This window comes from Perissodus microlepis, chromosome 20 (assembly GCF_051167445.1).
Source record: "Perissodus microlepis isolate ML-2025 ecotype Zambia chromosome 20, ASM5116744v1, whole genome shotgun sequence".
Lineage (NCBI taxonomy): Eukaryota > Metazoa > Chordata > Actinopteri > Cichliformes > Cichlidae > Perissodus > Perissodus microlepis.
In genome coordinates, this window is record NC_140480.1 from 5,547,520 (window position 1) to 5,560,326 (window position 12,807).

The 12,807-nt window shown below is 38.9% G+C and overlaps 1 protein-coding gene across 1 annotated transcript in view; it reads left to right on the top strand.

The window, feature by feature from the left end:
- The window catches only part of cntn3a.1 (contactin 3a, tandem duplicate 1), a 77,744-nt gene that overhangs the window by 11,197 nt on the left and 53,740 nt on the right, over window positions 1–12,807 (top strand). The window lies entirely within an intron of this gene.

The window sequence follows — 12,807 nt, forward strand, 5'->3', positions numbered from 1 at the left end:
TGAGGCTTTCCTTGGGGAGCTGTGACTTGCTATGGGATTACAATCTATACCACAATTCTGGATTGCATATTATGGCCTACTTAGGCATTCTCTTAAATATACAGACAAGACAGTGTCTTTGACATCGATGGAAACCCTAGAAGAGTTTTGATGTCAGACAAACTGCCTACAGGAGACAATTTAGGGCTGCAGTCTGTGCAGTCACAAAATTTGCTCTTGCAATCACGAGCTGCAGAACCCACATTCAGACGTTGCTATTCAAAGCAATTTAACGCTTAACAAAGGAGCAGAGGGCAAATCGTTTCTGAAAAGCATTGTGTTGCACGCCCCTTGCTTCAGTCCTGAGCCTGACATTCACAGTTGGTAACACAGAGTAACTGAGCATTAATATTCAGTGTGGAGTTACATTACGTTGTTCTGCTTACGATAGAAAAGCATGGTGCAATGTAAGTACAGACCTCCAAAGCCTCTGTGTTCTACAGAAGACATGATCATTCTTTCAGCATGCAGACTTGAAATACTTGGTAGAGACAGTACTTGGTAGGTTATTTATCCAGACTCTGTTTTCTTTTTAAGAGTAAGCATTGGCTGTGTGGGAGAGCAGTAGGGCCAAGGGGAAGTTATTCCCATAGTGACTTTATCTGAAGTTAACCGCCTCTCCCCCTATTGCTCTCTGAAGGTTTCAATGTCCGGTTGCATGGGTGTGCACTATATACAGGAGTGAGTGAGTAAGACAGAGAGCAAGAGAGCAATCATGATGCAGTTTGCCCACATAGATGCAGCTAACTTTCATACTAGGGATACACCAGTCCAATATTTGGATTGGTCTGATCCTCAGAAAACACATTTGCATCGTCTATTGGGTCAAACGGCTCAACTGAATTCTAGGATTTCAGTGTTTACGAAGCTATGCTAAGTAAAACCACAAGCACTGCATGTTGTTGCTAAAGGCAGAGCTATCATATCATAGGGACGGGGTCAGCAGTTGAGGGTATTTCACACATGCAGTACTGACAGGTTTTTGACTTGATGCCAAACTTTGGTCAAGTGAGCGCAGTGAGATTAGGAGTAAGGAAATGAGGAACTAGCATGATCATGAATGGCAGCGGCCTGCATTAACCTAATGACTCTCACACTGAGCTCTAACATGTGAATAATATATATTTTTAAATTGTATTTATTTTTGTTTAATTAATCAATCAGATGGTTTTCATTACACGTTCATTGCACAATTTTCCTTAAGAGAAAGAAGTTAACGCTGTAAAAGGTTTCCACAGGTGACCCTGTCAAAGGATGAGTTATATTTGCAGCTGCCTCTGTCTCTGGATCACCGAGTGGACTTTTTTTCACTCAGTCTGCTTTTGGTGTGGTGCCGCTGAGCTATTGGTAGGCTGTCCGCTCTGCATCGCTCTCTGTGTGATTACTGTGCAGATTTCATGAGGAGCACGAGCATGTTGCCTCAGCTTCTGGTCTGACATCTGAGGTGGGGGAAGCTAGCAGGGACCAACACAGAATGTCAGTTACTCCTGTGGAATGGTCTTTTAGGTCAAAAATACCCATACAGCCTACACTATGTCCTCCACCATGTCCACCTGTTTTTTCCACAGTTTTTTTGTAATTTGTTGCATCTGCTCTGTCACGTTCCTGGGTCTGTTGACCCAGCGTTTTGAGTTTTAGTTTATTTGGATGTTATGTTTAAGTTCTTTAGGGTAGCTAAGTTCATTTGTTTATTAGTTTCTCTTTGTGTTTTCTACCCCTGTGTTTAAGTTTCCTTCTCCCTGTTTCCCTCTTCTGTTGTCAAATTTATATTGTCTTGTCTGCATCTCATGTTTCCTGTTTTATTTTGAAGGTCTGTGTCCTATGTCAGTGTAGTCAGCTTTGCTTCCTTTGTCTCGTTATGTCAGGCTAGTGTCTGCTGTTTCCCCATGTGTTTCCACTTCCCCTAATCACCCTTGTGTGTATTTAGTCTGTGTGTTTCTGTTCATTCTTTGTCAGGTCGTCTGTTGTTCACGCCATGTTTCTAGGTTTCATGTCCAGGTTTTTCATGTTGTTTGTTTAGTTCTCCCAGTTTAGGTTAATGTTAGTTTTCTTTCAGTTTGCCTTGCCCTTTGTTTGTACCTTTTTTACCAGCTTCATTAAACACCCGTGTGTTTTATTTGACTTTGGACGTGGGCGTTTCAGAATGGCTCTAGCACTCCACCTATGCCGGTTATGTTGAAGTACTACAGACACACAGTTTGAGCTGCATGAACGAAATTTATTGCATGTATGTAACATGCCAAGATGGACGAAAGAGTCCATGGAGACCCCATGATCCAAACCCAACACGAAGTCCAACATTTTGAAATGAAAATGGCAATTTTTGCAATTTCCAGGCATTGTACTTTTGTGAACTCCCTCCTAGGGATCAACTTCAACTTCATATTCGGTCAGACTAAACTACAGACCTGGGCCACATTAAACTGCTTTTCAATTTTCGCCACGTGGCGCCATAGCGAATTTCGATAATTCGCCATGATATTTTAATTTGTTCATATTCCCACGTACATTGTCCAATCTGAACCAAGCTTCTCAGGTTTGCGGCTCCGCTCCTGAAGACATTTCAACTGCAATATTTGACAGTGTTCACAGCATCACCTAGTGGGAACAGGAAATGTCATGTTTTACACTTTGGGGTAATGTTTCAAGGCGGATGATCCCAACAGCCTCAAATTTGTCCAGGAAAGCCTTAAGGAGTTGGTCTTAGGTTACACTCAAAACTGTGAGCCTTCGTCGAAAGGCGTGGCCCTGGCGGCATGGTGAATTTTGATGTTTTACCATGAAGCACAAAATTGCTAGAACTGAAAGAAATGTTAGCCAATCTCCCCCAAACTCCACAGGCATGATGAGTCCCACCCTGAACAGATTCATATGACCATTGCCAGCAGTGGTTAGAGCACCACCTAGTGGGAGCACTTACTGCTCCACTTAGATTGAGCCCCTCCACCGAAAAAAAACAGTGAATCTTTATGATGCTTCAGTGTGAAAACTGTGAGGTTTCATTCAACGGCGCACCATGGTTGCCATGTAAATCACCATGAAATAGGACATAGGTTTCGAAGGACTTGGAAAGCTCTAAAACTCATGAATCTTGGCACAGACCTCCAATGTGATGAAGGCTTTCATGTTTTATGGTCGCTTTCAAATTTGGCAGCCTTATGTAAGAAATGAAGACGTACAAATTAGTCTATTGGAACCATATGCTAAACTTAACAGGAAATCATGTATTTAAAATTTAATGTGCAAATTTGGCGACATTTTTCGCCATTTTAAGGCCTCAATCTTTCACGAAGAAGTCCCCCTAGAGATTTCATCAGATCAACATGATATTGTGCGGAACCTGAAGACCTTGGTCATGTTAAATTGTGAAGCTTTTGGGGTTTTGTAAAATGGTGTGGTCATGGCCGCCATGAACTACTAAACTGCTGTAACTCAAAGGCACATTGTCCAATGTCTCCCAAACTTCACAGGCAGGATGAGAATCGAGCCCCGAACACATTGATATGCCATTTCTCAGCAATAGTTAGGACACCAGCTAGTGGGAAGTGGAAATGCACAGTAGGTTATGATCATCATTCGATCTAGATGAAAGTTTAACTGGTGATTCCACAAATGGCATGCATCAGTGTGACATGTTGGTAAATGGTATTCTCCATTGTCACCTAGTGGGCATAGGAGATGTTGGGCAGGGCTCGACTCCACCGCGATGCGACGGCCCTCTCTGCCTTCAGCTTTAATTTAAAATAGCTTTTATTTAAAGTTCAAATAAATGACATGTAAAATTATCCATGTACTATGTTAAATAATATGTAATTAATAGTCAAAAGGATCGTTTTTATGGTTTATGCCTTACTTTGTCCCCTTGTATCATATTGATACTCAGCGTTGACAGATACCGAAAGCCAAAGATTACACCTGATGAAGCTGGATTGTTGTATCACTACTTAACACAGCAAGCAACTTCAAACTCTGGATCAAAGGTTTTTATGTGACTCTGTGGTTCTGTCATACTGTCTTAAAACAGTCGGTGGAGCATCATAAAAATTTATTACTCATGTTTTATTGAGAAATTCCATTTTTATTATGAAGTAAGTCATTACATGTAAAGCCTTGAAGGAAAAGATTGAATTTCTACCCCTTTGATTCATTTCAAATGAATCAAAGGGGTAGTACCGTATTTCCCGGACTACAAAGCGCACCCGAATATTAGCTGCACAAGCTAAAATCAGGGGAAAATCCTGTTTTGTACATACATTAGCCGCACCTGACTAAAAGCCGCAGGTGTTTCAATGTTGACTTATCACATGTAAGAGAATATGCACAAAGCGAATTGTCAGGAAAGAGATGGCTGTTTGGAGACACATCACTTTTATTAATATTTTGAAAAACAAGTTATGGGTACATATTTGCATAACTTTTTAGGTATATGTACAAGTACCGGTAATTACAAATATGAAACATGTACTGTGCTTCATAAACGAGTAACAAATGTAGTACATAACAATAACCTACAGCACACCAGAAAAATAGATTCGGACTACCTTTTAGGCTCAGGTGCAGTGACGCGGCTTTAACAAGAAGAAAAGTCAGTCATTCACCACCATCTTTCTCCTCTTCCTGCGCACTAAAACCACCAAAGTCCTCTTCTCCAGTGTCGGAAACGAACAGGCTCAGGATGGCTTCGTCATCCATTCTCCGCTTCTCTCCTTCATTGTCACTTTCAAAACCAAAGAAATCCTCGTTGTCAGTGTCAGAGTCGAACACCCTCTGAAGGGCCGTGGTGGTGTCCTCCTCTCCATCATGCAGCAGTCCAGCCCTTCGAAATCCGTTGGTGATCGTGGATGTTTTCACACTTTTCCACGCTGTCAGAATCCACTGGTGGAGTTGGGCATAACTTGCTCATCATCCACGCCTCCCGCTAAACGCGTAGCGCTACTTTGAAGTTTGTTTTTCGCGCTACTTCGTACGGCACTACGTTGCCTGGCGGACGGACATGTGACCAACATACCACTCTTGAACCCCGATCCTTCCGCCAGGCAACGTAGTGCCGTACAACAGCGGAACAAACAAAACAAATCCTCTTACGATATCACAAAAATCATGGACAATCCATAGAAAAGCCGCACCTGACTAAAAGCCGCAGGGTTCAAAGCTTGTGCAAAAAGTAGCGGCTTATAGCCCGACAATTACAGTATACAGCAATCTGGTCATTAGGGAAAAAAAGACTCGTGTGTCTTGTGTCATTTGCTGTGGATATTTTCTCTGATTATACAGCAGCTTGCCAAAAATGATCATCTATTGATGCAAAATATTAATTTGAACACTTTATTCAAAGTTCTACAAATTTACAAGCATCTGCCTAAAAATAATTGGCAGGAGTACAATCCTAGAAGCATCTATAGTCGGCATTGAAGGAGAACAATTTTAGCAAAGCTGGATACAAAAACACATAATCCCATTGAGCTGAATTGGTTTAACCAGCAATCAAATGTTTGTTTGTTTTTTGTCTTCATAATAACTGAGAAATAACATTGGAAGAATCTGCTTTACTTATCAAATTGGGTGTCTTCACCTTTTAAGAAGTCATATATTTTGACTTTTATTGTCCAAGCCAAAATGCACAGCCAGTAGCTTGGCAAAGCAGTTGTGCCACTGAGGTTTGCACACGATTTTCTTTAGTTTATATGTTGTGGAAACCTGTAAGAAACCAGTGAAAACAACAGTTATGAGGGATTGTGTTTCAAATTGAGGGACCAGGTTTGAATGAACACATAATTACCTTGGGGCATCTTGGAGTCCTACCTGATATAAGAGTAACCACAGACAAATACTCTCTGATTAGCAGGTTAGTTGATAAAGTTGGCTAATTTGGGCTCACAGATCATTTGGGCATTTCAGCCATGCTAAAATCAGAGTTTTAGCTGTTTATAATCACTGTTTGACAGCCAAAGCATGATGTGGTATACAAACATCAAACAGGTTCCAGTGCACCAACTTAAAGGCTCATCCAAAAATCAGTTTTATTACTTGTTTTTCATAGTTGAGAATAGTAAACTAATGCCCAACACAGGTTGCTTAAATATAATCAGGATTTTGCAGACTGCATATTGATATTTTTACTTTTCAAAGCATATCATTATAAACATATTTATGATTTTTAGCAAAACTGCGCTCCCCTAATTGTGTAACGGGGGATCCATTTGCTCTGCTTGCTGCATAGCTAAGCTAAGTAGAAGGGAAGGCACACACACACACACACACACACACACACACACACACACACACACACATTAATGTTGCTTACCTCGTTTATATGCATTTGTTTCATTTGAGCATACTTTGTTGGGAGTCTTTGGTGGGATTTTTCCTAAGCTCTAAAGCCCCTTCTCTTGACACAACAAGCAGAGGACGACTGGTAAAATTAAGATAACAATACTGATTGCTCCAAGTGCTGTAAATGCTGCTCTTTACTGCATTTAGCAACAAATGACAAGTGCAAAACTGATCTGATACAAAAATTAAACAACAGCCAGTGTGTTTGCAATTGCCATTTTATTTGCCAATAGGATAGTGGCAGTCAACAAAAGCTCACATAATGAAAATGTTTGACTGAAATATGGATTTGTATTCCCAACAAAACTGTTTAGTGTAGATTGGGTTCTGTAAGATTTTTTAAGATAAACCTGAGTTTTGTTTTTTGTTACAGCCAGCTATTACTCTAAATTGAAAACATGTTTAAAAATACACATTTTACTGACACCAAATGGCTTAGTGACGCAAGTGAAAATGAAACTTTTAGCTAGCAGTCTAATACAAAGTAATGGAACATCTTTCACTTTCCTTTGTACCCTCATGTATGAATCTAAGACGTGAGTGGAGTTTCAAATATTGACTCACTCACTGATTCATCAGTACATAGCAAAGCCTTTAGGAATCCTCAAGCAAGATCTCAGAGTGTCTTTGAAGTTTTCTATACAGATATGTAAAGATGTGGACTGTTCATCCCTGTGAATATTCCTCTCATCAAGAATAATAAATAACGATTTTGAGAATCCATCCATCCATTCATTTTCAAGTCACAGTAGCAAGAGACTTAACAGGGTATTGAAAGAATTCCCCAAACACCTGTTTCTAGCTTTGTTTCGGGAACCCTAAATGTTCTGTGGGTCATACTCTGGGGTCTTCTCCCAGCTGGATGTGCTCAGCAAGCCTCCAATGGAAAGTACCCTATCCTAATTAGCTTCCTGTACTACCTGGAAAAAAAGCAGCGTCTTTACTGCAAACTCCCTTTGGAAAGCTGGTACCCGCAACCCTATGGAATAAAATCAATTTGAACCCAAAGGTCACGACCTTAGGTCAGGAACATAAAAGCGATCCTTGGCCCAGGAGCCTGTTTAATACTTGAAGTCAGAGCATATCCTTAGTCACCATCATGAAGAGAGAGAAGTTAAAAACCTGACAATCTATCATCCATTGGAAATGTGCCTGACTTTGGGGTCATATCAGTGTCAGCAATACCTCATGCCACTCACAAGTTTCCCAGGGTGGATATAGTTGTAGTACTCCTCACAAAACTTCCCACAGTGTAAAAGAGGCCACTGTTCCATGGCCGCTGCTTCTCCTGAGCCCACAGCTTGACAGTCAGTTGAAGCCTCCATTGCATCACCCTGGAATAAAACTTTAGTGAGGCTAAGCTGTATGACTCCCTGATAACTGGATCACATCAACCCTCCCTCTTTTTACATGCATCTTATAAATACATTACCAGTAATATATATCTGCGATGGAAGAAAAACAGTAGCTTGGAGAACTGCTGTGAGCAGACATTGACTTTACTTTTTGCGTCACAGCATGTCAGCATTCCTGTGCATGAATGTAAACAGCTTATGTTTGTTACCTTGTGTAGCAGCAAAGATGCAATTGTACTTATTTTCTTAAATTACCATCAAATTAGTTTTGATTTGAAAGAATGAATGAAAATGATTGTTTTCCCCAGTCATTTATTTTCAGGGATTTCTTTGTCATAACTGACTCATATAGCGTAGTTTAATTAGAGTGTATGCAATCATAAACAAGACAAATACAATATTTTACACAGATTTCACATTATATTCCCATATGGAAAAGAAATAGTAAAAACTTATATGGCCACTTTCTCATTACTTTCATATATTGTTTTAGTAAGTATCCAAAACATACAAGTTTCATTATATAATTCTTCAAGGGATCTTATACCTGTTTTCACTCTTGTATGCTTTTCATACAAGTTTCACACAAGACAGATACAAACTTTATAAGATTTATATATATCTTTTCCATATGGGTTATCACTGTTTGAGGTTTTTAGTCTGTTGAGAAAGAAAGAAATCTATACTACATTGACAAAAATTAAAACCAAAAATAGTCAGGCATTCATGGCTGTGGTTAAAAACATTCTACACATTTATAATAAATATCCCTATTACTATATCTTGACATCTGATGGGTGACAAATGACCTTCTTACTCATGCACAGGAGGAAACTTGATTAAACTAGATGAAAATATCCTTCTCAAAACAATATATACCTGTCTTTATGTAGACATTCAATATACAACAGAGAACAACAAAGAAATAACTTTAATTTGTTACTCCCGCATATGGACTTGGACCTAATCAATTCTGTTTCCCCAGTGTACACAGCTCTGGAAACACTTGGTGCAATTGGTGTTATTGCATTTGAGATGCAGTAGCTTTGATTTGCTAGAAGATGTGGTGACATGGTTGGAACATTCATGTCACATTTATCTTACAAAGACAGTGTAAGTGAAAATGCTGTTAACTTAATTAACGAGGCTGCAGTACAGAACAGCACAGCACAGCACAGCACACCCCAGCTGATAGTCACAGCAGTATTGGCTGGCACATTTTTTTATTAGCTCTGTTAACTCCTGTGTTTCTTTTTATGTATTTGCAGTATTTCTCTGTAAGTTTGTAGCACTTGAATCACAAGACTGTGTTAATTTTCCCTCTCTTTTCTAGTGAAGTTTCTAATTATTTTATTCTTTATAGTTCAATATTTCGGTTTTTCATGAATTAAAAAAAAGACTACCACATTTTTCAAGCCTTTGAATAAGATTTGATCAAACTCATACTGTGCTTGAAATAGCCTGAACCAAACTGAGTAGCATTTGCTGTTCCTAAATGACAGACCTTAAAGATGTACCTTATCGGCCTGGACAGCGGGGAAGATGCCTTAAAAAGCCAGATTGGCTTTTTTTTATTTTTTTTTTATTTGATGCATAAAACCCTGAGCTGAAACTAATGGATTTGGGGCCTCACAAACGGCCGATACCTCCCCCACAGCTGACTCCCCATATGCCTATTTATTCATGCTGAGGTAAGCTGGAGGAATTCATTTGCTGTCAGCTAGTATTGAATTTGAGATTAGTTTTTATTTCAGCCTCTGAAACAGCTCTCTCTGCCTTCCACTTTTGCTCCGATGCTGAGTATTGTGTTGTCTGAGGAGTCTTAGAAAACACGCGCGTATCACCATCTGGCAGCAGGTGACAGATATGAGCAAAGCCGGCTTATTTCATAATGACCTCCAGCTTTATCCTGCGGCATTCCCCAGCCAACTTCCTGTTAGGATTCTGGATCACTGCGCTTCTCTGATAGAGAACTTTTATCTTTTTACTTTCTGTATTTTATGGGTCTTGGTGTTGGACCTGCTATCAGATTTTGACAGCCTGGTTTTAGCATGACTTTGACTTTTTTTTTATGTCTTACAAGGCGTAACAGTCTGTCAACCAGAGTGTCAGTGCTGATTTTAAATTGAAAACTTTCTGTTGTCCAGATGTCTTTGCAATATGCATCTGTTCTCTTTTTAGACCAGCAAGTATACCTCCAAAATAACGCCTTCCTGGGAAGAAAATAAATTTCTCACTGATTTCTTGGGCCTGTGGATTTCAGACTGGTGTAGCGTGTAGAACCTTAATGTTCAATTACCAGAAAGCAAGCTTGACAGTCATTCTGCATTCCCTACCGTATCTTTCTTTCATTCCCGTTAAGGCAACGAAAGAGTTTCAGAGAGTTTGCATCAGTTTGAACTGAGCCCCCTAGGCACAGCCCCAGGAACTCAATCCCTTCTCATTATTCTTATCACCCTTTTAATAACAGTTGCCATGGTGCTGGCAACGATCAGGTAAGTTTAGCACCATAACCAAACATACAGTACTGTGCAAAAGTCTGGAGGCACCCTCCAATTCTTTGTATTGCAGTCCCAATTTTTAAACTGGTGTTAAACAAGTTCTCTGGCCTTTGTGAAGGTCTTTCAGAGTTTTCCTTTGTTGCTTTTTCACTCATTTTCAGTCCAGTCCTTGTACCTGAAATGATTCAGAAGAATAATTTTGTTTGTTTATTAAATCACTTAACACTGACCTATGAATCAATCAAAGATAAAAAGGCACCCAACTTAATTTATGAACCAATGCTACACAACTGAGCAAAGAATATTTTTTAAATGGTATCTTTAGCAACTTTAATACTAACAGCCTGTCACAAAAACAGTTGAATGTATAAAAAATGCCAAAGATAACACAGTTTGACAGACATAAAATATTTTTTTACACGAACAAGGTGATTTTCAAAGAGCTATTGGTCGAAAACTTGTCATATCTCAGCATGGTGTGCAAAGTGTACTTTAAAAAAATGAGGAAACCGGATAAGTGGAGGACAGAAAAAGAAGTGGCATACTTAAAAAAACAACAACCCAAAAACCCCAAACATCTACAGCAGATGAACAGTATTTGGAAGTCATGTCCTTAAGAAATAGGACAATAAATTCCGCCCCGTCGGTTGATCCATCTACTGTTCACTGAAGCCTTAACAGAAATGGTCTCAGTGGAAAGGCGGCTGTTGAGAGGCGATTCTTAAGGAAGGGAAACCAGGAGAAACAGGTGAGATGTTACATGAGAACTAAACTGAAAATCAGTCGCAACAGGTTTGATTGAATTATGAATCAAATTTGAAAATTTTGGTTCAAATCGTTGTCAACATGTAAGGAGGAGGTGAGGAGAGAGTGCCTGCAGCCATCTGTGACACATGGTGGAGGCTCTGTTATGATATGGGGCTGCATTTCAGCCAGTGTTGTTGAGGATCTTGTCATAATTGATGGGATTAGGAAAAAAGTGTCAACACACTAACAGTGGAGTAAAAGCGGACTTGGATAGAAAAACACAAAGAAGAACACTGGGCTGGCCTCCCCAGAGCCTAGACCTGAACATTATTGGATGGATCATCGTGACTGAGAAGAGAACAAAAAGCATCCAAAGAAGAAGAAATCTGGAAAGATATTCCTGAAGACTGTTTATGCAAGTTACAAGAAAGTTTGCTTAAGAGATTTCATTTTCATTTTCAAGCCAACTGCTAAAAATGCAGTTGGCTTTCAAGCTCCAAGGATGTTTGCACATGCTTTAATAAATTACTTCACCCTTTTCCCATTTTCCTTGCAAATTCAAAGAAATGTGAGGTGGCTTAAGACATATGTTGAAGATAAATGTTTATCTTATTGAAATCAGAATCATAATACTTTATTAATCCTTAAGGAAATTATGTGGTTATGATTGCTACAAGACAATACAAACAGTAACAGACTGAAGTAAATTAAATAATAAAATATATTACAAAGTTACAAAATATAAGAAATAGCTGTACTATATACAAATAGCACAATTATAAATATTCAGAATATTACAGATATTAAACATGTGTGATTTTACTCTAAACTGTAAACTGCTGAACTTTGTTATCCTTTATAGTCACTTTAATAAGGCAAATGATTCATCTCATGTTTGTCTTCCTTTCAAGTTCCTGTGCAATTTTATTTTAATAAAGGCTGCACAATAAGGATCTTCTAGTAATCATTCATCTCTCCTTTCTGCTTTGACGGACATGCTACATGTAACAAAGATTATAATTAGACAGCCTTTTATTCTGTGTAACTTTTTTGAAGGGTTATGCTTGCAGAAAGGAACAATGAGATCCCTTGTCAAACATCTCCACCCTTTCAGAGAGTTATTTTGAATCTTGAGTACTCCCAGGACTCCAGAGACGCGAGGATGATACCTGTCTCTCATACAGATTAGTTTCCCTAATGATGAAATATTCCTACTTCTGTGCCATTACTGAAATGCAAATGCTTTGTGGTAAACACAAATGAATTCCCCTTCCACCTTAAAAAGAAATGTTTATTGTAATGAAGCACTGACTACCACAGGAATCGCTCTTATGCTTTTGATGAATAACATGTAATCTCTGTTGTACCTTAGTAATTAACTAGGAAACGAATGTCACACATGCTCCTGTCCTTGTTGTGTATGTTTTTTGTTCTTGTATTTAATTTTTTTTTTAATCAAGGTTCTCTATTATCACTCCAGGAATTTAAATACACTGTTGTAATTAATATATATGTATTGGGTGTTTCGTCCATATAAAACAACACATAAAGAATGAGTATTGTAACAGTTCTCCACCATCAACACAGTGCATTAGTGCACAAATACTTTAAAGTGTAATTCAAGGTGATGTGTAAAAGCACACTCACACCCTCAAATATTTCCTCCCTCTCAACTTTGGAAATCAGAGAGTCTTTTACTTTAAGTTACGAGGGTACAATTTGACATGTCAAATGAGAGAGAAAGATTCAAATTAAGTGTTTGTTATGGCATTTTATTTCAGATCTTTTATTGGCTGACATCCCCTGGGAGGGCTGCAATAGGTTTGAAGGGT